The sequence below is a fragment of the Grampus griseus genome, assembly GCF_964374135.1.
Source record: "Grampus griseus genome assembly, chromosome: 6".
Lineage (NCBI taxonomy): Eukaryota > Metazoa > Chordata > Mammalia > Artiodactyla > Delphinidae > Grampus > Grampus griseus.
Window position 1 is genome coordinate 115,520,322 of NC_139000.1, and position 24,818 is coordinate 115,545,139.

Consider the following 24,818-nt stretch of genomic DNA (forward strand, 5'->3'; position numbering starts at 1 on the left):
AATATGCGGTGTTGAGTCCATTTCGTTGAGCAAGGAGTAGCTCTTGTCTATTCCATATTTGGCTTAAGGAACTTTATCTGTGCTCATTTCAATCTCTGCTTTTATGCAGCACCCCAACTCACCTTTCCCCTTAAGCAAGCATAAGTTGGTTTTCTAAATTTGAGACCCTGTTCTGTTCTGTAATTCAGTTCCTGTGTAGCCAAGTTTACATTCCGTGTATTACTGATATCTTATGATGTTTCTTTTTCTGTGTGATTTATTTCAGTTAGAATCATCATACCTGAATCCACTCATTGTGCTGTTAAGTGCCTGATGACATAGATTTCATTGCTGAGAGATATTGCTTTGTAAGTAAATACCACAACTTCTTTATCCATTTTTCACTTTCTGCGATGTTGAACTTGTACTGTAAACGAGGTTCTTGTAAACAGAGGCGTCCCAAACTTTGGGGTGGCTGTGTCTTTTTGATTTTAATTTCCCTAAGCTATAGGACCATAAGTGGAAGTGCCCTAGGCTCTGTTGCTTTGTTTTTTAGATGTTTCAGGAAACACCATACACTTCTCCCGAGTGTCTGTTGGCAATTTACATCCCGCCCATCAGCATAACAAGGCTCCCAGTTCTCCATGGCCTGTCCTGCCTTTCTGGATTTTACACTTTTTTCAGATGGCCCTTTTGACCAGGTCGAAGTGAGACTTCATTGTAGTGCAGATTTCCTTTGCAAGCTTGCTTGGTTGGCCAAAAAGGGCGTATGCGTTTTTTCCTGAATATACTCAGGAAAAAACGCATACGCCCTTTTTGGCCAAGTGCATCATTGTGGACGTTCTGCCTCTTTTCCTATGCTTTCAATGCAATTCCAGTCTACCTCCTGAAATCGGTTTCCTGCAATTCTGCCCCGCTTTCAAGTCCTCTTGGCAGCCTTACTTCAGTATATTTTTGGACGATAGCTGTCATTTATAACTCTGCAGGTTTGTGAATTACAGTGCCCCTGAGCTCCTTTCTTCAACTCGTTTTCTTGTGAGCTGGCCGCAACACCGCAGGATGGCTTCAGGCCCTAATCTGGTTCCGGCACGGCACGCTGAGCCTTTGGTTATTTCCTCTTCCTGGTGGGAAATGAGAGTTAAATTTGCCTGTCCAGACACCTCCAGCTAGTCTCTCATTGGTTCTCCCTATTCCTGTTCATCTTCCGCAGAAATTGCAAACTGGGCCAAACGGGAGGTTAAAGGCGCTGACTCTCCAAGTGGGGAGAGTGTTAGTAAAGCGTCTGGAATGTTGCACCCGAGTACCAGGGGATGAAAACTGAGACATATTTGAACACGTCTCCCGTTCACACGGTTGATCATACTCTGGGTTCCACATGCATGTTTTAGCTGAAGGAAGAATACCTTAAACCTGGAGAGTTGAGGCCCGTGGAATGGGTACCATGCAATATGACTTCAAAGGGTCTTCATTTGCTCACCGAACCTCTCCAATCCTATCACTGCTGCGTTTATGCCCCTGTACACACGCTTGATTCTCTTTTGGAGACATAGCAATCCATAGGTTTTAAGATACTTACTAGTCAGGTACATTCTTAGGCGTTTAATATGGGGTGTTGAGTCCATTTCGTTGAGCAAGGAGTAGCTCTTGTCTATTCCATATTTGGCTTAAGGAAGTTTATCTGTGCTCATTTCAATCTCTGGTTTTATGCAGCACCCCAACTCACCTTTCCCCTTAAGCAAGCATAAGTTGGTTTTCTAAATTTGAGACCCTTTTCTGTTTTGGAATTCAGTTCCTGTGTAGCCAAGTTTACATTCCGTGTATTAGTGATATCTTATGATGTTTCTTTTTCTGTGTGACTTATTTCAGTTTGAATCATCGTACCTGAATCCACTCATTATGCTGCTACGGGCCAGATGACATAGATTTCATTGCTGAGTGATACTGCATTGTACGTAAGTACCACAAGTTTTTTATCCATTTTTCACTTTCTGTGATATTGAACTTGTACGGTAAACGAGGTTCTTGTAAACAGAGGCGTCCCAAACTTTGGGGTGGCTGTGTCTTTTTGATTTTAATTTCCCTAAGCTATAGGACCATAAGTGGAAGTGCCCTAGGCTCTGTTGCTTTGTTTTTTAGATGTTTCAGGAAACACCATACACTTCTCCTGTGTGGCTGTTGGCAATTTACATCCCGCCCATCAGCATAACAAGGCTCCCAGTTCTCCATGGCCTGTCCTGCCTTTCTGGATTTTACACTTTTTTCAGATGGCCGTTTTGACCGGGGGGAAGTGAGACTTCATTGTAGTGTAGATTTCCTTTGCAAGTTTGCTTGGTTGGCCAAAAAGGGCGTATGCGTTTTTTCCTGAATATATTCAGGAAAAAATGCATATGCTCTTTTTGGCCAAGTGCATCATTGTGGACGTTCTGCCTCTTTTCCTATGCTTTCAATGCAATTCCAGTCTACCTCCTGAAATCGGTTTCCTGCAATTCTGCCCCGCTTTCAAGTCCTCTTGGCAGCCTTACTTCAGTATATTTTTGGACGATAGCTGTCATTTATAACTCTGCAGGTTTGTGAGTTACAGTGCCCCTGAGCTCCTTTCTTCAACTCGCTTTCTTGTGACCTGGCCGCAACACCGCAGGATGGCTTCAGGCACTAATCTGGTTCGGGCACGGCACGCTGAGCCTTTGGTTAATTCCTCTTCCTGGTGGGAAATGAGAGTTAAATTTGCCCGTCCAGACACCTCCAGCTAGTCTCTCATTGGTTCTCGCTATTCCTGTTCATCTTCCGCAGAAATTGTAAACTGGGCCAAACAGGAGGTTAAAGGGACTGACTCTCCAAGTCGGGAGAGTGTTAGTAAAGCGTCTGGAATGTTGCACCCGAGTACCAGGGTACGAAACCTGAGACATATTTGAACACGTCTCCCGATCACATGGTTGATCATACTCTAGGTTCCACATGCATGTTTTAGCTGAAGGAAGAATACCTTAAACCTGGGTAGTTGAAACCCGTGGAATGGGTACCATGCAATATGACTTCAAAGGGTCTTCATTTGCTCACCGAACCTCTCCAATCCTATCACTGCTGCGTTTATACCCCTGTACACATGCTTGATTCTCTTTCAGAGACATAGCAATCCATAGGTTTTAAGATACTTACTAGTCTGGTACATTCTTAGGCGTTTAATATGCGGTGTTGAGACCATTTCGTTGAGCAAGGAGTAGCTCTTGTCTATTCCATATTTGGCTTAAGGAACTTTATCTGTGCTCATTTCAATCTCTGGTTTTATGCAGCACCCCAACTCACCTTTACCCTTAAGCAAGCATAAGTTGGCTTTCTTAATTTGAGACCCTGTTCTGTTTTGGAATTCAGTTCCTGTGTAGCCAAGTTTACATTCCGTGTATTACTGATACCTTATGATGTTTCTTTTTCTGTGTGATTTATTTCAGTTAGAATCATCATACCTGAATCCACTTATTGTGCTGCTAAGGGCCTGATGACATAGATTTCATTGCTGAGTGATATTGCTTTGTAAGTAAATACCACAATTTCTTTATCCATTTTTCACTTTCTGTGATGTTGAACTTGTACTGTAAACGAGGTTCTTGTAAACAGAGGCGTCCCAAACTTTGGGGTGGCTGTGTCTTTTTGATTTTAATTTCCCTAAGCTATAGGACCATAAGTGGAAGTGCCCTAGGCTCTGTTGCTTTGTTTTTTAGATGTTTCAGGAAACACCATACACTTCTCCGGAGTGTCTGTTGGCAATTTACATCCCGCCCATCAGCATAACAAGGCTCCCAGTTCTCCATGGCCTGTCCTGCCTTTCTGGATTTTACACTTTTTTCAGATGGCCCTTTTGACCGGGGGGAAGTGAGACTTCATTGTAGTGCAGATTTCCTTTGCAAGCTTGCTTGGTTGGCCAAAAAGGGCGTATGCGTTTTTTCCTGAATATATTCAGGAAAAAACGCATACGCCCTTTTTGGCCAAGTGCATCATTGTGGACGTTCTGCCTCTTTTCCTATGCTTTCAATGCAATTCCAGTCTACCTCCTGAAATCGGTTTCCTGCAATTCTGCCCCGCTTTCAAGTCCTCTTGGCAGCCTTACTTCAGTATATTTTTGGACGATAGCTGTCATTTATAACTCTGCAGGTTTGTGAATTACAGTGCCCCTGAGCTCCTTTCTTCAACTCGCTTTCTTGTGAGCTGGCCGCAACACCGCAGGATGGCTTCAGGCCCTAATCTGGTTCCGGCACGGCACGCTGAGCCTTTGGTTAATTCCTCTTCCTGGTGGGAAATGAGAGTTAAATTTGCCCGTCCAGACACCTCCAGCTAGTCTCTCATTGGTTCTCCCTATTCCTGTTCATCTTCCGCAGAAATTGCAAACTGGGCCAAACAGGAGGTAAAAGGCGCTGACTCTCCAAGAGGGGAGAGTGTTAGTAAAGCGTCTGGAATGTTGCACCCGAGTACCAGGGGAGGAAAACTGAGACATATTTGAACACGTCTCCCGTTCACATGGTTGATCATACTCTGGGTTCGACATGCATGTTTTAGCTGAAGGAAGAATACCTTAAACCTGGAGAGTTGAGGCCCGTGGAATGGGTACCATGCAATAAGACTTCAAAGGGTCTTCATTTGCTCACCGAACCTCTCCAATCCTATCACTGCTGCGTTTATGCCCCTGTACACACGCTTGATTCTCTTTTGGAGACATAGCAATCCATAGGTTTTAAGATACTTACTAGTCAGGTACATTCTTAGGCGTTTAATATGCGGTGTTGAGTCCATTTCATTGAGCAAGGAGTAGCTCTTGTCTATTCCATATTTGGCTTAAGGAACTTTATCTGTGTTCATTTCAATCTCTGGTTTTATGCGGCACCCCAAGTCACCTTTCCCCTGAAGCAAGAATAAGTTGGTTTTCTAAATTTGAGACCCTGTTCTGTTTTGGAATTCAATTCCTGTGTAGCCAAGTTTACATTCCGTGTATTAGTGATATCTTATGATGTTTCTTTTTCTGTGTGACTTATTTCAGTTAGAATCATCGTACCTGAATCCACTCATTATGCTGCTACGGGCCTGATGACATAGATTTCATTGCTGAGTGATACTGCATTGTACGTAATTACCACAAGTTCTTTATCCATTTTTCAATTTCTGTGATATTGAACTTGTACGGTAAACGAGGTTCTTGTAAAAAGAGGCGTCCCAAACTTTGGGGTGGCTGTGTCTTTTTGATTTTAATTTCCCTAAGCTATAGGACCATAAGTGGAAGTGCCCTAGGCTCTGTTGCTTTGTTTTTTAGATGTTTCAGGAAACACCATACACTTCTCCCCAGTGTCTGTTGGCAATTTACATCCCGCCCATCAGCATAACAAGGCTCCCAGTTCTCCATGGCCTGTCCTGCCTTTCTGGATTTTACACTTTTTTCAGATGGCCCTTTTGACCGGGGGGAAGTGAGACTTCATTGTAGTGCAGATTTCCTTTGCAAGTTGCTTGGTTGGCCAAAAAGTGCGTATGCGTTTTTTCCTGAATATATTCAGGAAAAAACGCATACGCCCTCTTTGGCCAAGGGCATCATTGTGGACGTTCTGCCTCTTTTCCTATGCTTTCAATGCAATTCCAGTCTACCTCCTGAAATCGGTTTCCTGCAATTCTGCCCCGTTTTCAAGTCCTCTTGGCAGCCTTACTTCAGTATATTTTTGGACGATAGGGCTCATTTATAACTCTGCAGGTTTGTGAATTACAGTGCCCCTGAGCTCCTTTCTTCAACTCGCTTTCTTGTGAGCTGGCCGCAACACCGCAGGATGGCTTCAGGCCCTAATCTTGTTCCAGCACGGCACGCTGAGCCTTTGGTTATTTCCTCTTCCTGGTGGGAAATGAGAGTTAAATTTGCCCTTCCAGACACCTCCAGCTAGTCTCTCATTGGTTCTCGCTATTCCTGTTCATCTTCCGCAGAAATTGCAAACTGGGCCAAACAGGAGGTTAAAGGGACTGACTCTCCAAGTCGGGAGAGTGTTAGTGAAGCATCTGGAATGTTGCACCCGAGTACCAGGGTACAAAAACTGAGACATATTTGAACACGTCTCCCGATCACATGGTTGATCATACTCTAGGTTCCACATGCATGTTTTAGCTGAAGGAAGAATACCTTAAAAGTGGGTAGTTGAAACCCGTGGAATGGGTACCATGCAATATGACTTCAAAGGGTCTTCATTTGCTCACCGAACCTCTCCAATCCTATCACTGCTGCGTTTATGCCCCTGTACACATGCTTGATTCTCTTTCGGAGACATAGCAATCCATAGGATTTAAGATACTTACTAGTCAGGTACATTCTTAGGCGTTTAATATGCGATGTTGAGTTCATTTCGTTGAGCAAGGAGTAGCTCTTGTCTATTCCATATTTGGCTTAAGGAACTTTATCTGTGCTCATTTCAATCTCTGGTTTTATGCAGCACCCCAACTCACCTTTCCCCTTAAGCAAGCATAAGTTGGTTTTCTAAATTTGAGACCCTGTTCTGTTTTGGAATTCAGATCCTGTGTAGCCAAGTTTACATTCCGTGTATTAGTGATATCTTATGATGTTTCTTTTTCTGTGTGACTTATTTCAGTTAGAATCATCGTACCTGAATCCACTCATTATGCTGCTACAGACCTTATGACATAGATTTCATTGCTGAGTGATACTGCATTGTACGTAAGTACCACAAGTTCTTTATCCATTTTTCACTTTCTGTGATATTGAACTTGTACGGTAAACGAGGTTCTTGTAAACAGAGGCGTCCCAAACTTTGGGGTGGCTGTGTCTTTTTGATTTTAATTTCCCTAAGCTATAGGACCATAAGTGGAAGTGCCCTAGGCTCTGTTGCTTTGTTTTTTAGATGTTTCAGGAAACACCATACACTTCTCCCGAGTGTCTGTTGGCAATTTACATCCCGCCCATCAGCATAACAAGGCTCCCAGTTCTCCATGGCCTGTCCTGCCTTGCTGGATTTTACACTTTTTTCAGATGGCCCTTTTGACCGGGGGGAAGTGAGACTTCATTGTAGTGCAGATTTCCTTTGCAAGCTTGCTTGGTTGGCCAAAAAGGGCGTATGCGTTTTTTCCTGAATATATTCAGGAAAAAACGCATACGCCCTTTTTGGCCAAGTGCATCATTGTGGACGTTCTGCCTCTTTTCCTATGCTTTCAATGCAATTCCAGTCTACCTCCTGAAATCGGTTTCCTGCAATTCTGCCCCGCTTTCAAGTCCTCTTGGCAGCCTTACTTCAGTATATTTTTGGACGATAGCTGTCATTTATAACTCTGCAGGTTTGTGAATTACAGTGCCCCTGAGCTCCTTTCTTCAACTCGTTTTCTTGTGAGCTGGCCGCAACACCGCAGGATGGCTTCAGGCCCTAATCTGGTTCCGGCACGGCACGCTGAGCCTTTGGTTATTTCCTCTTCCTGGTGGGAAATGAGAGTTAAATTTGCCTGTCCAGACACCTCCAGCTAGTCTCTCATTGGTTCTCCCTATTCCTGTTCATCTTCCGCAGAAATTGCAAACTGGGCCAAACGGGAGGTTAAAGGCGCTGACTCTCCAAGTGGGGAGAGTGTTAGTAAAGCGTCTGGAATGTTGCACCCGAGTACCAGGGGATGAAAACTGAGACATATTTGAACACGTCTCCCGTTCACACGGTTGATCATACTCTGGGTTCCACATGCATGTTTTAGCTGAAGGAAGAATACCTTAAACCTGGAGAGTTGAGGCCCGTGGAATGGGTACCATGCAATATGACTTCAAAGGGTCTTCATTTGCTCACCGAACCTCTCCAATCCTATCACTGCTGCGTTTATGCCCCTGTACACACGCTTGATTCTCTTTTGGAGACATAGCAATCCATAGGTTTTAAGATACTTACTATTCAGGTACATTCTTAGGCGTTTAATATGGGGTGTTGAGTCCATTTCGTTGAGCAAGGAGTAGCTCTTGTCTATTCCATATTTGGCTTAAGGAAGTTTATCTGTGCTCATTTCAATCTCTGGTTTTATGCAGCACCCCAACTCACCTTTCCCCTTAAGCAAGCATAAGTTGGTTTTCTAAATTTGAGACCCTGTTCTGTTTTGGAATTCAGTTCCTGTGTAGCCAAGTTTACATTCCGTGTATTAGTGATATCTTATGATGTTTCTTTTTCTGTGTGACTTATTTCAGTTTGAATCATCGTACCTGAATCCACTCATTATGCTGCTACGGGCCAGATGACATAGATTTCATTGCTGAGTGATACTGCATTGTACGTAAGTACCACAAGTTTTTTATCCATTTTTCACTTTCTGTGATATTGAACTTGTACGGTAAACGAGGTTCTTGTAAACAGAGGCGTCCCAAACTTTGGGGTGGCTGTGTCTTTTTGATTTTAATTTCCCTAAGCTATAGGACCATAAGTGGAAGTGCCCTAGGCTCTGTTGCTTTGTTTTTTAGATGTTTCAGGAAACACCATACACTTCTCCTGTGTGGCTGTTGGCAATTTACATCCCGCCCATCAGCATAACAAGGCTCCCAGTTCTCCATGGCCTGTCCTGCCTTTCTGGATTTTACACTTTTTTCAGATGGCCGTTTTGACCGGGGGGAAGTGAGACTTCATTGTAGTGTAGATTTCCTTTGCAAGTTTGCTTGGTTGGCCAAAAAGGGCGTATGCGTTTTTTCCTGAATATATTCAGGAAAAAATGCATACGCTCTTTTTGGCCAAGTGCATCATTGTGGACGTTCTGCCTCTTTTCCTATGCTTTCAATGCAATTCCAGTCTACCTCCTGAAATCGGTTTCCTGCAATTCTGCCCCGCTTTCAAGTCCTCTTGGCAGCCTTACTTCAGTATATTTTTGGACGATAGCTGTCATTTATAACTCTGCAGGTTTGTGAGTTACAGTGCCCCTGAGCTCCTTTCTTCAACTCGCTTTCTTGTGACCTGGCCGCAACACCGCAGGATGGCTTCAGGCACTAATCTGGTTCGGGCACGGCACGCTGAGCCTTTGGTTAATTCCTCTTCCTGGTGGGAAATGAGAGTTAAATTTGCCCGTCCAGACACCTCCAGCTAGTCTCTCATTTGTTCTCGCTATTCCTGTTCATCTTCCGCAGAAATTGTAAACTGGGCCAAACAGGAGGTTAAAGGGACTGACTCTCCAAGTCGGGAGAGTGTTAGTAAAGCGTCTGGAATGTTGCACCCGAGTACCAGGGTACGAAAACTGAGACATATTTGAACACGTCTCCCGATCACATGGTTGATCATACTCTAGGTTCCACATGCATGTTTTAGCTGAAGGAAGAATACCTTAAACCTGGGTAGTTGAAACCCGTGGAATGGGTACCATGCAATATGACTTCAAAGGGTCTTCATTTGCTCACCGAACCTCTCCAATCCTATCACTGCTGCGTTTATACCCCTGTACACATGCTTGATTCTCTTTCAGAGACATAGCAATCCATAGGTTTTAAGATACTTACTAGTCTGGTACATTCTTAGGCGTTTAATATGCGGTGTTGAGACCATTTCGTTGAGCAAGGAGTAGCTCTTGTCTATTCCATATTTGGCTTAAGGAACTTTATCTGTGCTCATTTCAATCTCTGGTTTTATGCAGCACCCCAACTCACCTTTACCCTTAAGCAAGCATAAGTTGGCTTTCTTAATTTGAGACCCTGTTCTGTTTTGGAATTCAGTTCCTGTGTAGCCAAGTTTACATTCCGTGTATTACTGATACCTTATGATGTTTCTTTTTCTGTGTGATTTATTTCAGTTAGAATCATCATACCTGAATCCACTTATTGTGCTGCTAAGGGCCTGATGACATAGATTTCATTGCTGAGTGATATTGCTTTGTAAGTAAATACCACAATTTCTTTATCCATTTTTCACTTTCTGTGATGTTGAACTTGTACTGTAAACGAGGTTCTTGTAAACAGAGGCGTCCCAAACTTTGGGGTGGCTGTGTCTTTTTGATTTTAATTTCCCTAAGCTATAGGACCATAAGTGGAAGTGCCCTAGGCTCTGTTGCTTTGTTTTTTAGATGTTTCAGGAAACACCATACACTTCTCCCGAGTGTCTGTTGGCAATTTACATCCCGCCCATCAGCATAACAAGGCTCCCAGTTCTCCATGGCCTGTCCTGCCTTTCTGGATTTTACACTTTTTTCAGATGGCCCTTTTGACCGGGGGGAAGTGAGACTTCATTGTAGTGCAGATTTCCTTTGCAAGCTTGCTTGGTTGGCCAAAAAGGGCGTATGCGTTTTTTCCTGAATATATTCAGGAAAAAACGCATACGCCCTTTTTGGCCAAGTGCATCATTGTGGACGTTCTGCCTCTTTTCCTATGCTTTCAATGCAATTCCAGTCTACCTCCTGAAATCGGTTTCCTGCAATTCTGCCCCGCTTTCAAGTCCTCTTGGCAGCCTTACTTCAGTATATTTTTGGACGATAGCTGTCATTTATAACTCTGCAGGTTTGTGAATTACAGTGCCCCTGAGCTCCTTTCTTCAACTCGCTTTCTTGTGAGCTGGCCGCAACACCGCAGGATGGCTTCAGGCCCTAATCTGGTTCCGGCACGGCACGCTGAGCCTTTGGTTAATTCCTCTTCCTGGTGGGAAATGAGAGTTAAATTTGCCCGTCCAGACACCTCCAGCTAGTCTCTCATTGGTTCTCCCTATTCCTGTTCATCTTCCGCAGAAATTGCAAACTGGGCCAAACAGGAGGTAAAAGGCGCTGACTCTCCAAGAGGGGAGAGTGTTAGTAAAGCGTCTGGAATGTTGCACCCGAGTACCAGGGGAGGAAAACTGAGACATATTTGAACACGTCTCCCGTTCACATGGTTGATCATACTCTGGGTTCGACATGCATGTTTTAGCTGAAGGAAGAATACCTTAAACCTGGAGAGTTGAGGCCCGTGGAATGGGTACCATGCAATAAGACTTCAAAGGGTCTTCATTTGCTCACCGAACCTCTCCAATCCTATCACTGCTGCGTTTATGCCCCTGTACACACGCTTGATTCTCTTTTGGAGACATAGCAATCCATAGGTTTTAAGATACTTACTAGTCAGGTACATTCTTAGGCGTTTAATATGCGGTGTTTAGTCCATTTCATTGAGCAAGGAGTAGCTCTTGTCTATTCCATATTTGGCTTAAGGAACTTTATCTGTGTTCATTTCAATCTCTGGTTTTATGCGGCACCCCAAGTCACCTTTCCCCTGAAGCAAGAATAAGTTGGTTTTCTAAATTTGAGACCCTGTTCTGTTTTGGAATTCAATTCCTGTGTAGCCAAGTTTACATTCCGTGTATTAGTGATATCTTATGATGTTTCTTTTTCTGTGTGACTTATTTCAGTTAGAATCATCGTACCTGAATCCACTCATTATGCTGCTACGGGCCTGATGACATAGATTTCATTGCTGAGTGATACTGCATTGTACGTAATTACCACAAGTTCTTTATCCATTTTTCAATTTCTGTGATATTGAACTTGTACGGTAAACGAGGTTCTTGTAAAAAGAGGCGTCCCAAACTTTGGGGTGGCTGTGTCTTTTTGATTTTAATTTCCCTAAGCTATAGGACCATAAGTGGAAGTGCCCTAGGCTCTGTTGCTTTGTTTTTTAGATGTTTCAGGAAACACCATACACTTCTCCCCAGTGTCTGTTCGCAATTTACATCCCGCCCATCAGCATAACAAGGCTCCCAGTTCTCCATGGCCTGTCCTGCCTTTCTGGATTTTACACTTTTTTCAGATGGCCCTTTTGACCGGGGGGAAGTGAGACTTCATTGTAGTGCAGATTTCCTTTGCAAGTTGCTTGGTTGGCCAAAAAGTGCGTATGCGTTTTTTCCTGAATATATTCAGGAAAAAACGCATACGCCCTCTTTGGCCAAGGGCATCATTGTGGACGTTCTGCCTCTTTTCCTATGCTTTCAATGCAATTCCAGTCTACCTCCTGAAATCGGTTTCCTGCAATTCTGCCCCGTTTTCAAGTCCTCTTGGCAGCCTTACTTCAGTATATTTTTGGATGATAGGGCTCATTTATAACTCTGCAGGTTTGTGAATTACAGTGCCCCTGAGCTCCTTTCTTCAACTCGCTTTCTTGTGAGCTGGCCGCAACACCGCAGGATGGCTTCAGGCCCTAATCTTGTTCCAGCACGGCACGCTGAGCCTTTGGTTATTTCCTCTTCCTGGTGGGAAATGAGAGTTAAATTTGCCCTTCCAGACACCTCCAGCTAGTCTCTCATTGGTTCTCGCTATTCCTGTTCATCTTCCGCAGAAATTGCAAACTGGGCCAAACAGGAGGTTAAAGGGACTGACTCTCCAAGTCGGGAGAGTGTTAGTGAAGCATCTGGAATGTTGCACCCGAGTACCAGGGTACAAAAACTGAGACATATTTGAACACGTCTCCCGATCACATGGTTGATCATACTCTAGGTTCCACATGCATGTTTTAGCTGAAGGAAGAATACCTTAAAAGTGGGTAGTTGAAACCCGTGGAATGGGTACCATGCAATATGACTTCAAAGGGTCTTCATTTGCTCACCGAACCTCTCCAATCCTATCACTGCTGCGTTTATGCCCCTGTACACATGCTTGATTCTCTTTCGGAGACATAGCAATCCATAGGTTTTAAGATACTTACTAGTCAGGTACATTCTTAGGCGTTTAATATGCGATGTTGAGTTCATTTCGTTGAGCAAGGAGTAGCTCTTGTCTATTCCATATTTGGCTTAAGGAACTTTATCTGTGCTCATTTCAATCTCTGGTTTTATGCAGCACCCCAACTCACCTTTCCCCTTAAGCAAGCATAAGTTGGTTTTCTAAATTTGAGACCCTGTTCTGTTTTGGAATTCAGATCCTGTGTAGCCAAGTTTACATTCCGTGTATTAGTGATATCTTATGATGTTTCTTTTTCTGTGTGACTTATTTCAGTTAGAATCATCGTACCTGAATCCACTCATTATGCTGCTACAGACCTTATGACATAGATTTCATTGCTGAGTGATACTGCATTGTACGTAAGTACCACAAGTTCTTTATCCATTTTTCACTTTCTGTGATATTGAACTTGTACGGTAAACGAGGTTCTTGTAAACAGAGGCGTCCCAAACTTTGGGGTGGCTGTGTCTTTTTGATTTTAATTTCCCTAAGCTATAGGACCATAAGTGGAAGTGCCCTAGGCTCTGTTGCTTTGTTTTTTAGATGTTTCAGGAAACACCATACACTTCTCCCGAGTGTCTGTTGGCAATTTACATCCCGCCCATCAGCATAACAAGGCTCCCAGTTCTCCATGGCCTGTCCTGCCTTGCTGGATTTTACACTTTTTTCAGATGGCCCTTTTGACCGGGGGGAAGTGAGACTTCATTGTAGTGCAGATTTCCTTTGCAAGCTTGCTTGGTTGGCCAAAAAGGGCGTATGCGTTTTTTCCTGAATATATTCAGGAAAAAACGCATACGCCCTTTTTGGCCAAGTGCATCATTGTGGACGTTCTGCCTCTTTTCCTATGCTTTCAATGCAATTCCAGTCTACCTCCTGAAATCGGTTTCCTGCAATTCTGCCCCGCTTTCAAGTCCTCTTGGCAGCCTTACTTCAGTATATTTTTGGACGATAGCTGTCATTTATAACTCTGCAGGTTTGTGAATTACAGTGCCCCTGAGCTCCTTTCTTCAACTCGTTTTCTTGTGAGCTGGCCGCAACACCGCAGGATGGCTTCAGGCCCTAATCTGGTTCCGGCACGGCACGCTGAGCCTTTGGTTATTTCCTCTTCCTGGTGGGAAATGAGAGTTAAATTTGCCTGTCCAGACACCTCCAGCTAGTCTCTCATTGGTTCTCCCTATTCCTGTTCATCTTCCGCAGAAATTGCAAACTGGGCCAAACGGGAGGTTAAAGGCGCTGACTCTCCAAGTGGGGAGAGTGTTAGTAAAGCGTCTGGAATGTTGCACCCGAGTACCAGGGGATGAAAACTGAGACATATTTGAACACGTCTCCCGTTCACACGGTTGATCATACTCTGGGTTCCACATGCATGTTTTAGCTGAAGGAAGAATACCTTAAACCTGGAGAGTTGAGGCCCGTGGAATGGGTACCATGCAATATGACTTCAAAGGGTCTTCATTTGCTCACCGAACCTCTCCAATCCTATCACTGCTGCGTTTATGCCCCTGTACACACGCTTGATTCTCTTTTGGAGACATAGCAATCCATAGGTTTTAAGATACTTACTAGTCAGGTACATTCTTAGGCGTTTAATATGGGGTGTTGAGTCCATTTCGTTGAGCAAGGAGTAGCTCTTGTCTATTCCATATTTGGCTTAAGGAAGTTTATCTGTGCTCATTTCAATCTCTGGTTTTATGCAGCACCCCAACTCACCTTTCCCCTTAAGCAAGCATAAGTTGGTTTTCTAAATTTGAGACCCTGTTCTGTTTTGGAATTCAGTTCCTGTGTAGCCAAGTTTACATTCCGTGTATTAGTGATATCTTATGATGTTTCTTTTTCTGTGTGACTTATTTCAGTTTGAATCATCGTACCTGAATCCACTCATTATGCTGCTACGGGCCAGATGACATAGATTTCATTGCTGAGTGATACTGCATTGTACGTAAGTACCACAAGTTTTTTATCCATTTTTCACTTTCTGTGATATTGAACTTGTACGGTAAACGAGGTTCTTGTAAACAGAGGCGTCCCAAACTTTGGGGTGGCTGTGTCTTTTTGATTTTAATTTCCCTAAGCTATAGGACCATAAGTGGAAGTGCCCTAGGCTCTGTTGCTTTGTTTTTTAGATGTTTCAGGAAACACCATACACTTCTCCTGTGTGGCTGTTGGCAATTTACATCCCGCCCATCAGCATAACAAGGCTCCCAGTTCTCCATGGCCTGTCCTGCCTTTCTGGATTTTACACTTTTTTCAGATGGCCGTTTTGACCGGGGGGAAGTGAGACTTCATTGTAGTGTAGATTTCCTTTGCAAGTTTGCTTGGTTGGCCAAAAAGGGCGTATGCGTTTTTTCCTGAATATATTCAGGAAAAAATGCATACGCTCTTTTTGGCCAAGTGCATCATTGTGGACGTTCTGCCTCTTTTCCTATGCTTTCAATGCAATTCCAGTCTACCTCCTGAAATCGGTTTCCTGCAATTCTGCCCCGCTTTCAAGTCCTCTTGGCAGCCTTACTTCAGTATATTTTTGGACGATAGCTGTCATTTATAACTCTGCAGGTTTGTGAGTTACAGTGCCCCTGAGCTCCTTTCTTCAACTCGCTTTCTTGTGACCTGGCCGCAACACCGCAGGATGGCTTCAGGCACTAATCTGGTTCGGGCACGGCACGCTGAGCCTTTGGTTAATTCCTCTTCCTGGTGGGAAATGAGAGTTAAATTTGCCCGTCCAGACACCTCCAGCTAGTCTCTCATTTGTTCTCGCTATTCCTGTTCATCTTCCGCAGAAATTGCAAACTGGGCCAAACAGGAGGTTAAAGGGACTGACTCTCCAAGTCGGGAGAGTGTTAGTAAAGCGTCTGGAATGTTGCACCCGAGTACCAGGGTACGAAAACTGAGACATATTTGAACACGTCTCCCGATCACATGGTTGATCATACTCTAGGTTCCACATGCATGTTTTAGCTGAAGGAAGAATACCTTAAACCTGGGTAGTTGAAACCCGTGGAATGGGTACCATGCAATAGGACTTCAAAGGGTCTTCATTTGCTCACCGAACCTCTCCAATCCTATCACTGCTGCGTTTATACCCCTGTACACATGCTTGATTCTCTTTCAGAGACATAGCAATCCATAGGTTTTAAGATACTTACTAGTCTGGTACATTCTTAGGCGTTTAATATGCGGTGTTGAGACCATTTCGTTGAGCAAGGAGTAGCTCTTGTCTATTCCATATTTGGCTTAAGGAACTTTATCTGTGCTCATTTCAATCTCTGGTTTTATGCAGCACCCCAACTCACCTTTACCCTTAAGCAAGCATAAGTTGGCTTTCTTAATTTGAGACCCTGTTCTGTTTTGGAATTCAGTTCCTGTGTAGCCAAGTTTACATTCCGTGTATTACTGATACCTTATGATGTTTCTTTTTCTGTGTGATTTATTTCAGTTAGAATCATCATACCTGAATCCACTTATTGTGCTGCTAAGGGCCTGATGACATAGATTTCATTGCTGAGTGATATTGCTTTGTAAGTAAATACCACAATTTCTTTATCCATTTTTCACTTTCTGTGATGTTGAACTTGTACTGTAAACGAGGTTCTTGTAAACAGAGGCGTCCCAAACTTTGGGGTGGCTGTGTCTTTTTGATTTTAATTTCCCTAAGCTATAGGACCATAAGTGGAAGTGCCCTAGGCTCTGTTGCTTTGTTTTTTAGATGTTTCAGGAAACACCATACACTTCTCCCGAGTGTCTGTTGGCAATTTACATCCCGCCCATCAGCATAACAAGGCTCCCAGTTCTCCATGGCCTGTCCTGCCTTTCTGGATTTTACACTTTTTTCAGATGGCCCTTTTGACCGGGGGGAAGTGAGACTTCATTGTAGTGCAGATTTCCTTTGCAAGCTTGCTTGGTTGGCCAAAAAGGGCGTATGCGTTTTTTCCTGAATATATTCAGGAAAAAACGCATACGCCCTTTTTGGCCAAGTGCATCATTGTGGACGTTCTGCCTCTTTTCCTATGCTTTCAATGCAATTCCAGTCTACCTCCTGAAATCAGTTTCCTGCAATTCTGCCCCGCTTTCAAGTCCTCTTGGCAGCCTTACTTCAGTATATTTTTGGACGATAGCTGTCATTTATAACTCTGCAGGTTTGTGAATTACAGTGCCCCTGAGCTCCTTTCTTCAACTCGCTTTCTTGTGAGCTGGCCGCAACACCGCAGGATGGCTTCAGGCCCTAATCTGGTTCCGGCACGGCACGCTGAGCCTTTGGTTAATTCCTCTTCCTGGTGGGAAATGAGAGTTAAATTTGCCCGTCCAGACACCTCCAGCTAGTCTCTCATTGGTTCTCCCTATTCCTGTTCATCTTCCGCAGAAATTGCAAACTGGGCCAAACAGGAGGTAAAAGGCGCTGACTCTCCAAGAGGGGAGAGTGTTAGTAAAGCGTCTGGAATGTTGCACCCGAGTACCAGGGGAGGAAAACTGAGACATATTTGAACACGTCTCCCGTTCACATGGTTGATCATACTCTGGGTTCGACATGCATGTTTTAGCTGAAGGAAGAATACCTTAAACCTGGAGAGTTGAGGCCCGTGGAATGGGTACCATGCAATAAGACTTCAAAGGGTCTTCATTTGCTCACCGAACCTCTCCAATCCTATCACTGCTGCGTTTATGCCCCTGTACACACGCTTGATTCTCTTTTGGAGACATAGCAATCCATAGGTTTTAAGATACTTACTAGTCAGGTACATTCTTAGGCGTTTAATATGCGGTGTTGAGTCCATTTCATTGAGCAAGGAGTAGCTCTTGTCTATTCCATATTTGGCTTAAGGAACTTTATCTGTGTTCATTTCAATCTCTGGTTTTATGCGGCACCCCAAGTCACCTTTCCCCTGAAGCAAGAATAAGTTGGTTTTCTAAATTTGAGACCCTGTTCTGTTTTGGAATTCAATTCCTGTGTAGCCAAGTTTACATTCCGTGTATTAGTGATATCTTATGATGTTTCTTTTTCTGTGTGACTTATTTCAGTTAGAATCATCGTACCTGAATCCACTCATTATGCTGCTACGGGCCTGATGACATAGATTTCATTGCTGAGTGATACTGCATTGTACGTAATTACCACAAGTTCTTTATCCATTTTTCAATTTCTGTGATATTGAACTTGTACGGTAAACGAGGTTCTTGTAAAAAGAGGCGTCCCAAACTTTGGGGTGGCTGTGTCTTTTTGATTTTAATTTCCCTAAGCTATAGGACCATAAGTGGAAGTGCCCTAGGCTCTGTTGCTTTGTTTTTTAGATGTTTCAGGAAACACCATACACTTCTCCCCAGTGTCTGTTGGCAATTTACATCCCGCCCATCAGCATAACAAGGCTCCCAGTTCTCCATGGCCTGTCCTGCCTTTCTGGATTTTACACTTTTTTCAGATGGCCCTTTTGACCGGGGGGAAGTGAGACTTCATTGTAGTGCAGATTTCCTTTGCAAGTTGCTTGGTTGGCCAAAAAGTGCGTATGCGTTTTTTCCTGAATATATTCAGGAAAAAACGCATACGCCCTCTTTGGCCAAGGGCATCATTGTGGACGTTCTGCCTCTTTTCCTATGCTTTCAATGCAATTCCAGTCTACCTCCTGAAATCGGTTTCCTGCAATTCTGCCCCGTTTTCAAGTCCTCTTGGCAGCCTTACTTCAGTATATTTTTGGACGATAGGGCTCATTTATAACTCTGCAGGTTTGTGAATTACAGTGCCCCTGAGCTCCTTTCTTCAACTCGCTTTCTTGTGAGCTGGCCGCAACACCGCAGGATGGCTTCAGGCCCTAATCTTGTTCCGGCACGGCACGCTGAGCCTTTGGTTATTTCCTCTTCCTGGTGGGAAATGAGAGTTAAATTTGCCCTTCCAGACACCTCCAGCTAGTCTCTCATTGGTTCTCGCTATTCCTGTTCATCTTCCGCAGAAATTGCAAACTGGGCCAAACAGGAGGTTAAAGGGACTGACTCTCCAAGTCGGGAGAGTGTTAGTGAAGCATCTGGAATGTTGCACCCGAGTACCAGGGTACAAAAACTGAGACATATTTGAACACGTCTCCCGATCACATGGTTGATCATACTCTAGGTTCCACATGCATGTTTTAGCTGAAGGAAGAATACCTTAAAAGTGGGTAGTTGAAACCCGTGGAATGGGTACCATGCAATATGACTTCAAAGGGTCTTCATTTGCTCACCGAACCTCTCCAATCCTATCACTGCTGCGTTTATGCCCCTGTACACATGCTTGATTCTCTTTCGGAGACATAGCAATCCATAGGATTTAAGATACTTACTAGTCAGGTACATTCTTAGGCGTTTAATATGCGATGTTGAGTTCATTTCGTTGAGCAAGGAGTAGCTCTTGTCTATTCCATATTTGGCTTAAGGAACTTTATCTGTGCTCATTTCAATCTCTGGTTTTATGCAGCACCCCAACTCACCTTTCCCCTTAAGCAAGCATAAGTTGGTTTTCTAAATTTGAGACCCTGTTCTGTTTTGGAATTCAGATCCTGTGTAGCCAAGTTTGCATTCCGTGTATTAGTGATATCTTATGATGTTTCTTTTTCTGTGTGACTTATTTCAGTTAGAATCATCGTACCTGAATCCACTCATTATGCTGCTACAGACCTTATGACATAGATTTCATTGCTGAGTGATACTGCATTGTACGTAAGTACCACAAGTTCTTTATCCATTTTTCACTTTCTGTGATATTGAACTTGTACGGTAAACGAGGTTCTTGTAAACAGAGGCGTCCCAAACTTTGGGGTGGCTGTGTCTTTTTGATTTTAATTTCCCTAAGCTATAGGACCATAAGTGGAAGTGCCCTAGGCTCTGTTGCTTTGTTTTTTAGATGTTTCAGGAAACACCATACACTTCTCCCGAGTGTCTGTTGGCAATTTACATCCCGCCCATCAGCATAACAATGCTCCCAGTTCTCCATGGCCTGTCCTGCCTTTCTGGATTTTACACTTTTTTCAGATGGCCCTTTTGACCGGGGGGAAGTGAGACTTCATTGTAGTGCAGATTTCCTTTGCAAGTTTGCTTGGTTGGCCAAAAAGGGCGTATGCGTTTTTTCCTGAATATATTCAGGAAAAAACGCATACGCCCTTTTTGGCCAAGTGCATCATTGTGGACGTTCTGCCTGTTTTCCTATGCTTTCAATGCAATTCCAGTCTGCCTCCTGAAATCGGTTTCCTGCAATTCTGCCCCGCTTTCAAGTCCTCTTGGCAGCCTTACTTCAGTATATTTTTGGACGATAGCTGTCATTTATAACTCTGCAGGTTTGTGAATTACAGTGCCCCTGAGCTCCTTTCTTCAACTCGCTTTCTTGTGACCTGGCCGCAACACCGCAGGATGGCTTCAGGCCCTAATCTGGTTCCAGCACGGCACGCTGAGCCTTTGGTTAATTCCTCTTCCTGGTGGGAAATGAGAGTTAAATTTGCCCGTCCAGACACCTCCAGCTAGTCTCTCATTGGTTCTCCCTATTCCTGTTCATCTTCCGCAGAAATTGCAAACTGGGCCAAACAGGAGGTTAAAGGGACTGACTCTCCAAGTCGGGAGAGTGTTAGTAAAGCGTCTGGAATGTTGCACCCGAGTACCAGGGGAGGAAAACTGAGACATATTTGAACACGTCTCCCGTTCACACGGTTGATCATACTCTGGGTTCCACATGCATGTTTTAGCTGAAGGAAGAATACCTTAAACCTGGAGAGTTGAGACCCGTGTAATGGCTACCATGCAATATGACTTCAAAGGGTCTTCATTTGCTCACCGAACCTCTCCAATCCTATCACTGCTGCGTTTATGCCCCTGTACACACGCTTGATTCTCTTATGGAGACATAGCAATCCATAGGTTTTAAGATACTTACTAGTCAGGTACATTCTTAGGCGTTTAATATGTGGTGTTGAGTCCATTTCGTTGAGCAAGGAGTAGCTCTTGTCTATTCCATATTTGGCTTAAGGAAATTTATCTGTGCTCATTTCAATCTCTGGTTTTATGCAGCACCCCAACTCACCTTTCCCCTTAAGCAAGCATAACTTGGTTTTCTAAATTTGAGACCCTGTTCTGTTTTGGAATTCAGTTCCTGTGTAGCCAAGTTTACATTCCGTGTATTACTGATATCTTATGATGTTTCTTTTTCTGTGTGAATTATTTCAGTTAGAATCATCGTACCTGAATCCAATCATTATGGTGCTACGGGCCTGATGACATAGATTTCATTGCTGAGTGATACTGCATTGTACGTAAGTACCACAAGTTCTTTATCCATTTTTCACTTTCTGTGATATTGAACTTGTACGGTAAACGAGGTTCTTGTAAACAGAGGCGTCCCAAACTTTGGGGTGGCTGTGTCTTTTTGATTTTAATTTCCCTAAGCTATAGGACCATAAGTGGAAGTGCCCTAGGCTCTGTTGCTTTGTTTTTTAGATGTTTCAGGAAACACCATACACTTCTCCCGAGTGTCTGTTGGCAATTTACATCCCGCCCATCAGCATAACAATGCTCCCAGTTCTCCATGGCCTGTCCTGCCTTTCTGGATTTTACAGTTTTTTCAGATGGCCCTTTTGACCGGGGGGAAGTGAGACTTCATTGTAGTGCAGATTTCCTTTGCAAGTTTGCTTGGTTGGCCAAAAAGGGCGTATGCGTTTTTTCCTGAATATATTCAGGAAAAAACGCATACGCCCTTTTTGGCCAAGTGCATCATTGTGGACGTTCTGCCTCTTTTCCTATGCTTTCAATGCAATTCCAGTCTGCCTCCTGAAATCGGTTTCCTACAATTCTGCCCCACTTTCAAGTCCTCTTGGCAGCCTTACTTCAGTATATTTTTGGACGATAGCTGTCATTTATAACTCTGCAGGTTTGTGAATTACAGTGCCCCTGAGCTCCTTTCTTCCACTCGCTTTCTTGTGACCTGGCCGCAACACCGCAGGATGGCTTCAGGCCCTAATCTGGTTCCAGCACGGCACGCTGAGCCTTTGGTTAATTCCTCTTCCTGGTGGGAAATGAGAGTTAAATTTGCCCGTCCAGACACCTCCAGCTAGTCTCTCATTGGTTCTCGCTATTCCTGTTCATCTTCCGCAGAAATTGCAAACTGGGCCAAACAGGAGGTTAAAGGGACTGACTCTCCAAGTCGGGAGAGTGTTAGTAAAGCATCTGGAATGTTGCACCCGAGTACCAGGGTACGAAAACTGAGACATATTTGAACACGTCTCCCGATCACATGGTTGATCATACTCTGGGTCCCACATGCATGTTTTAGCTGAAGGTAGAATACCTTAAACCTGGAGAGTTGAGACTCGTGGAATGGGTACCATGCAATATGCCTTCAAAGGGTCTTCATTTGCTCACCGAACCTCTCCAATCCTATCACTGCTGCGTTTATGCCCCTGTACACATGCTTGATTCTCTTTCGGAGACATAGCAATCCATAGGTTTTAAGATACTTACTAGTCAGGTACATTCTTAGTCGTTTAATATGCGGTGTTGAGTCCATTTCGTTGAGCAAGGAGTAGCTCTTGTCTATTACATATTTGGCTTAAGGAACTTTATCTGTGCTCATTTCAATCTCTGCTTTTATGCAGCACCCCAACTCACCTTTCCCCTTAAGCAAGCATAAGTTGGTTTTCTAAATTTGAGACCCTGTTCTGTTCTGTAATTCAGTTCCTGTGTAGCCAAGTTTACATTCCGTGTATTACTGATATCTTATGATGTTTCTTTTTCTGTGTGACTTATTTCAGTTAGAATCATCGTACCTGAATCCACTCATTATGCTGCTACAGACCTTATGACATAGATTTCATTGCTGAGTGATACTGCATTGTACGTAAGTACCACAAGTTCTTTATCCATTTTTCACTTTCTGTGATATTGAACTTGTACGGTAAACGAGGTTCTTGTAAACAGAGGCGTCCCAAACTTTGGGGTGGCTGTGTCTTTTTGATTTTAATTTCCCTAAGCTATAGGACCATAAGTGGAAGTGCCCTAGGCTCTGTTGCTTTGTTTTTTAGATGTTTCAGGAAACACCATACACTTATCCCCAGTGTCTGTTGGCAATTTACATCCCGCCCATCAGCATAACAATGCTCCCAGTTCTCCATGGCCTGTCCTGCCTTTCTGGATTTTACACTTTTTTCAGATGGCCCTTTTGACCGGGGGGAAGTGAGACTTCATTGTAGTGCAGATTTCCTTTGCAAGTTTGCTTGGTTGGCCAAAAAGGGCGTATGCGTTTTTTCCTGAATATATTCAGGAAAAAACGCATACGCCCTTTTTGGCCAAGTGCATCATTGTGGACGTTCTGCCTGTTTTCCTATGCTTTCAATGCAATTCCAGTCTGCCTCCTGAAATCGGTTTCCTGCAATTCTGCCCCGCTTTCAAGTCCTCTTGCAGCCTTACTTCAGTATATTTTTGGACGATAGCTGTCATTTATAACTCTGCAGGTTTGTGAATTACAGTGACCCTGAGCTCCTTTCTTCAACTCGCTTTCTTGTGACCTGGCCGCAACACCGCAGGATGGCTTCAGGCCCTAATCTGGTTCCAGCACGGCACGCTGAGCCTTTGGTTAATTCCTCTTCCTGGTGGGAAATGAGAGTTCAATTTGCCCGTCCAGACACCTCCAGCTAGTCTCTCATTGGTTCTCCCTATTCCTGTTCATCTTCCGCAGAAATTGCAAACTGGGCCAAACAGGAGGTTAAAGGGACTGACTCTCCAAGTCGGGAGAGTGTTAGTAAAGCGTCTGGAATGTTGCACCCGAGTACCAGGGGAGGAAAACTGAGACATATTTGAACACGTCTCCCGTTCACACGGTTGATCATACTCTGGGTTCCACATGCATGTTTTAGCTGAAGGAAGAATACCTTAAACCTGGAGAGTTGAGACCCGTGTAATGGCTACCATGCAATATGACTTCAAAGGGTCTTCATTTGCTCACCGAACCTCTCCAATCCTATCACTGCTGCGTTTATGCCCCTGTACACACGCTTGATTCTCTTATGGAGACATAGCAATCCATAGGTTTTAAGATACTTACTAGTCAGGTACATTCTTAGGCGTTTAATATGGGGTGTTGAGTCCATTTCGTTGAGGAAGGAGTAGCTCTTGTCTATTCCATATTTGGCTTAAGGAAATTTATCTGTGCTCATTTCAATCTCTGGTTTTATGCAGCACCCCAACTCACCTTTCCCCTTAAGCAAGCATAAGTTGGTTTTCTAAATTTGAGACCCTGTTCTGTTTTGGAATTCAGTTCCTGTGTAGCCAAGTTTACATTCCGTGTATTAGTGATATCTTATGATGTTTCTTTTTCTGTGTGACTTATTTCAGTTAGAATCATCGTACCTGAATCCACTCATTATGGTGCTACGGGCCTGATGACATAGATTTCATTGCTGAGTGATACTGCATTGTACGTAAGTACCACAAGTTCTTTATCCATTTTTCACTTTCTGTGATATTGAACTTGTACGGTAAACGAGGTTCTTGTAAACAGAGGCGTCCCAAACTTTGGGGTGGCTGTGTCTTTTTGATTTTAATTTCCCTAAGCTATAGGACCATAAGTGGAAGTGCCCTAGGCTCTGTCGCTTTGTTTTTTAGATGTTTCAGGAAACACCATACACTTCTCCCGAGTGTCTGTTGGTAATTTACATCCCGCCCATCAGCATAACAAGGCTCCCAGTTCTCCATGGCCTGTCCTGCCTTTCTGGATTTTACACTTTTTTCAGATGGCCCTTTTGACCGGGGGGAAGTGAGACTTCATTGTAGTGCAGATTTCCTTTGCAAGCTTGCTTGGTTGGCCAAAAAGGGCGTATGCGTTTTTTCCTGAATATATTCAGGAAAAAACGCATACGCCCTTTTTGGCCAAGTGCATCATTGTGGACGTTCTGCCTCTTTTCCTATGCTTTCAATGCAATTCCAGTCTACCTCCTGAAATCGGTTTCCTGCAATTCTGCCCTGCTTTCAAGTCCTCTTGGCAGCCTTACTTCAGTATATTTTTGGACGAAAGCTGTCATTTATAACTCTGCAGGTTTGTGAATTACAGTGCCCCTGAGCTCCTTTCTTCAACTCGCTTTCTTGTGAGCTGGCCGCAACACCGCAGGATGGCTTCAGGCCCTAATCTGGTTCCAGCACGGCACGCTGAGCCTTTGGTTAATTCCTCTTCCTGGTGGGAAATGAGAGTTAAA